Here is a 5,700-nt window from a genome sequence, read left to right on the forward strand (position 1 = left end):
AAGCTGGGAATGAAGTAATTCAAGAGGCCAAGACATACCCCTGGCCATGCCCGCCATGCCCACCATGGCCACGCCCACCCAGGCGGTCATTAGGGCAGGGAATTGGTTGTTAAATTATTTGAATCCCACCACTGTCTATACAAATACTCTAAATATACTAAAAACAAATTCAATTAATCTCATAAGGGGTTTAAACTAGATTCAGAAGTTTTGAAAAGCTGGTTGTCTGGAAGTGCCTTTAAGATAAAAGAGCTGAGCTCAAGTTTCTATACAGTCATGAAGCCCATTGAGTTAGTTTATGGGCTTCCTAACACCTACCCTACAAGGGCCTTATGATGACAAGCTGGGATAAAGCTATACTGGTTAGAAGGTTTTTTGGAGAAAGAGTAGCATAAGTATGAAATAGCATTGTATTATTGTAACTAAATCTTAACAAAATGCTTTTGAGGACTTGAGGAGTGACAATGGTGGTATATGGAGATGACCTTGATACATCTCTGAATGGTTTGGAATTTTCCTCCTGATCATTGAATATAAGGTATTTTTGCGGGAATTCCAAATACATGGAGCCGCAGAACTGATGAATGAATGGAAGACCAGGGTAGCTCTTAACCTCCTCTGACAGAATTTTAAAAACTCAACACACACAAAACCAGAACTATTTTTATAGGTCATTTGATCATTCCCATTCTGTTCAGAGATGAACTTGCACTTCACATAAACCCATAAACAGGTGATGGATTCCAGACTCAAATATGTTCAGCATTTTTATGCAGATGATTGGAATCAGTGGCACCTATCCATTTCAAGCAGAAGTAGCCATTACTCTATGTAACTTCATAACATGAATGCTGGCATGGCAATAAATACGAAGCACGTAACTTAGACCAACCTAACACTAAGAGGAAGTCAGAGAAACTATGGCTTGATAAAAATGGGCAGTTCCTGTTTCAGATCTGATGTATTCGATTTCAGCTGCCATCTCTCACATTAAACATATGCTGCTAAGCTTCCTTTACTCAAGAGTCGGATCTTGAACTTTTCTGCAAGCCCTCATATATGTGAATGGAAGAAAAAGGTATAGAAGTTCATTACTGATCCTTCGGGCCTTTTGAAAAGATGCATATTTTCAACCAGTGGTTATGTAATAGCTTTTAGACAAAGCAGGTACTCAATACATATTTTTTTTGGTTTAAGATTAACCTAAAACAATCTAAGACTTAATACTTTGTAAAAAGTTGTAACCAGAAAAGAATTATGAAGTAATACGCTCTCAGGAATAAAGAGTAAAAACACAGCATCACAGGAATTATGATAGCTTGGAGAATGCTATTTCTTATCTTCTTTTCCACCAAGAATATTTAGACAAATCGGAATTGAAAAAGTATTTTCTTTTGTTTGCATAGAACTCTTATAAAGGAGCAGTACTGATTGACAACAGCAAATGTTAAAGAGGACTATTAATTCAAGCAAACTGGTCATTACATGCTTTCTGAAATATGAACCCTATCCGGTTGGCTGAAGAAACGAGAGATGTTTCCTGTGAGTCAAATACCAGGATCTTTTAAAAGAAGCAACATTACTTATGAATGTGACCCCCTACTCAAAGGCCATAGTAAATAACACAAACATGTTATGAATCTGTCTTCATTTAAAAAGGATCACAAACTATGCTTATAATTCTCCACTTGTTTACCTGTGAGCATTCTCCATGAAACTGGTGAAACTCAAGGCTAAATAAGCAGGGTAACCCTGATGTTTATATTGTATATATTATTGTAATGCTCCCCTATAAACTTTATGCCCAAAATTTAAAAAAATGCTTTGTGTTTGGAACAGAAAGTCTGAATTCGCTATGTCCTTTGTAATGGACAACGCTTAAAACAATTCAAGTGCTCCTATGGAAAACAACTCAAAATGTTTTGAGTGTACAAGCTATATAATGGCAATTTGAACCTTCCTCTCTCTCTTTTTTTTTTTTTTTAACTCAAGACCAAAAATATACATTCCATGGTCTCTTCTAACAGTCATTCAACTTGCAGAAAAATCGGCCAATGTTTAAAATGTTATTCTTCATAAAGAACCTTTGAAACAGTAAAGCAAAGGGAAAAATTCACTCAGGTCCCTTGAACAATGACAACTCAGTTTCCAATTCTCCAGAGAGAATCAGGGGTTTACAAAAATTCAATGAAATCTTTCTGATGACAGATACTTCCTTAGTAAAGAGGGAGGGAACCATCTATCTATTTTTGTAAAGAAAGAGCAGTATACCTATTGGCTACATCTATTCCTTAACAAACTCAATTGTTTTATGTACTTTTCTACACCAAAGTAGTATGTTTGGTGACCATAGTCTGTAGAGATTCTCAGTCATCTAAGTCATGGTTGTCCCAAAGGTGCTTTTTCAGGAGGAAACTGGACTTTCTTGTTTTTTTTCCTTTTGAAGAGGTTTCGCTTCTCATCCAAGAAGCTTCTTCAGCTCTGGCAGGATAGTGAGGAATGGAAGGATTTATAGTCCTTGCAGACAGCTGGTCATTTGCATCTTTTTAGAAGGTCGTTGAAGCACTTGGAGGTTTATCTCTGTCCTCATGTCCTCAGGATCACCTGAGTAGTGCTCCTGGTTCCTGTAGTCTGCAATTTTTTTTCCTCTGGAAATCCATTCCTATTCGCACACCATTCAAAGGGTGTTCATCCCAAATTGTACAGCTAAAAGTCTGTAGTGATTCTCAGTGATCCAGGCCATAGTTGTCCCAAAGGTGCTTTTTCAAGAGGCAACTGGACTTTCTTGTTTTTTCTTTTGAAGCTGTTTCACTTCTCATCCAAGAAGCTGACCTTTGGTGACCATAATTGAAACCAGCATCTTGGTCATTAAGTGAAATGATCACAAAGTGAAACCGCAATTGTGCTTACACTCTTCAGCTTTCCTTTGATTTAGAGACCTGCAAGGGTTGGTTGTAAGGTTGTAAGGTTTTGATTCTAGCTGTAAAGCAGTAAGTGTGCTTTTGTGTAACTCTTATCTTTTCAGAAGTTTTCAAATTCATCCATATTCTGAATAGAATTACTGGAATCGTTTTTCACATGTGGACCTTTGAGTAGGAAATGTAGGCAAGATACAGTCCTTGGATAACAGATTGCCAAGTTCAGCACTAAGAGATATGCTTTTTTTTTTTTTCAGATGAGACTCCAGTGGAATAAATGTATTTTTTAATCTTCCTCAGAAGCAATTATGCTCTGGATTAAACTTGGAAAAATACAGGATTATGTTTATAGGCTGAGAACACCAGGTTCTTAGTTCTGTAGGTGATTGATTGGGAATATTAATGCTGTTAGAAGCATTGTGGGGAGATAAAATAAATAAATTATACATAGACATAAATATAAATAAATAAAATTCCAAACTGACTCTTCCTGTTCAGTCAATCAGAATTAGGAAGAATTGGAAATGATTTCTTCTGTTGACGGAGCTCTATTTAATTGAAAACACAGGATGTAAAATCCAAGTTATTGAATAGACAGAAAAGATAAATATCTACAAAATAAAATAAAAATAGTTCATGCTGCCTCATGACAGATGCTTTATACAGGTAGTCCTCAATTTACGATCACTCTTGAGCCCAAAATTTATGTTGCTGAGAAATTTGTTAAGTGAGTTTTAGCCCATTTTACGACTTTTTTGCCACATTTGTTAAGTGAATCACTGCAGTTGTTAAATTAGTAACCCGATTGTTAAGTGAATCGGGTTTCCCCATTGATTTGGCTTGTCAGAAGGTTACAAAAGGTGATCGCATGATCCCGTCATAAATGGGACTCACTTCTCAAGTATCTGAATGTACATCTGAATGTAAATCATGTGACCGCAGGGATGTTGCAATGGTCCTAAAGTGTGAGAAATGGCCCTCAGTCACTTTTTTCAGTGCTGTTGTAACCTTGAAGAGTCGCTAAGCGAACTGTTGTAAGTTGAGGGCTACCTGTACATAGTTCATTTTTATCTTTTAGCAGTAACAGGCAAAAGATGGACCCACATACAGTATATTACTTTTGGGAGAATATTAGACCTGTAGGACCTGGAATTCTAGGGATCAAAAGGTAACCTGTCTCTGCTACAGTATCCTTCCCCAACCTGGTGCCCCCTCCCAAGGGTGGGTGTGATGGACACTCTGTATGTGTGTGTGTGTGTGTGTGTGTGTGTGTGTGTGTGTGTGTGTGTGTGATGCAAAGCCATTGCCAAGAGTAATCTAAGACTCTGAGCATCTGTGGAAAATTGCTGCTCCGTAATGAAGCCTGAAAGATTTAGATTTAGAACAAGGAAGTCTTCTTTTTCAGTGAAGGATTCATTCTGGCTTCCATCTATTAATGTTCTTGACCTTGATTCAGCCGTGCTGCAAATAATTCATTCTCAGAAAAGGACCGTACAGGTTTGGTGTGCTCCATTTTTAATGGAGGGGATTCAATTCTGAAGGGAATTGGTACTTTTGGGCTGCTTTGCAACAACCGAGCACAGTCCAATGGACCAAGGCAGCTTTCATTCTCTGTCTCTTGTCTTCTGGGATGGAGAAATTACTCCTGTGTCCTCTCCATCTCATCACCAACTTTCTTTTCAGCATGCAAGCAATCTCTTGCTTTAACATTTCAAACAAATGGATCGTATAAGCCCCAAATAACTGAAGTGGAAGAACTTGGTTCTCTCTTTCCATAGACTGACTCCCAAATGTTTAATTTGAAGTGTGTAAAAAAAAAAGGCTCGCTGCTGATCTGAATCCAGTGAAACTATTCCCTATGTTGCTTCTCATCTTGAGGCTTTTGCTTTTTGCTTCAATGGCATCTCCTGTCTCCAGAAAATCTTCCTTGAGCTTAATAGCTTTCCATTTCTGTTCACTACCATAGTTTCAGCAATGCATTTTTCTAAATCACTTTCAGTTCTATTTAAGGGAGTTCTTTCCAGTGCCAAGAATGCTGGCAGAGCGGTTGACCATTCTAGCGTCATTCCTAGCCAAGAATAAAAGAAGCTGGCAAAGGAGGCTGTGGGTATCTCATGCGTGTGCAGGATAAGCAAGCCAGCTGTCTCCACTGGCAATATTAAATGAAGCAATGGCATCCTCTATCACCACCTTAACAAAGCTGATTTTTGCAGGACAGTCCTGTGCATGTCCACTCCAGAGAACTGAACACAGGGTTACTTTTTTCAGAAAGAAGAAAGGAGGGAGGGAGGGAGGGAGGGAGGGAGGGAAGGAAGGAAGGAAGGAAGGAAGGAAGGAAGGAAGGAAGGAAAGAAAGAAAGAAAGAAAGAAAGAAAGAAAGAAAGAAAGAAAGAAAGAACTAAAGAGGGAGGGAGGGAAGGAAGGAGGTTAGGGAGGGGGAAGGAAGGAAGGAAGGAAAGAAGGAAAGGGAGGGGGAAGAGAAGGAAGGAAGAGAAGGAAGGAAGGAAGGAAGGAAGGAAGGAAGGAAGGAAGGAAGGGGAGATAGAATTTCAGCCATGGTTGCTGTTTTAGGGTGTTTTGAGCATAGGTAAGCAGTGTTGCATTTTTATACAAAAATCTATTGTGATGTTAATTTTTTTAAAAAGTGAGCCCAAATCAATAATGAAAAGCTGACCCTAAAGGGGTTTTTTTGCGGCTCTTGGATCTGCAGATCAAATGCTCCCTCTTGTGGCTAAAATATAATCTTTCCGCAATTGTGTCTCGTTTGCTTGGAATTAACTTT

Source organism: Pituophis catenifer, unplaced genomic scaffold (genome assembly GCF_029215685.1).
Source record: "Pituophis catenifer annectens isolate HBS135680 unplaced genomic scaffold, rPitCat1.0.hap2 SCAF_1, whole genome shotgun sequence".
Taxonomy (NCBI): domain Eukaryota; kingdom Metazoa; phylum Chordata; class Lepidosauria; order Squamata; family Colubridae; genus Pituophis; species Pituophis catenifer.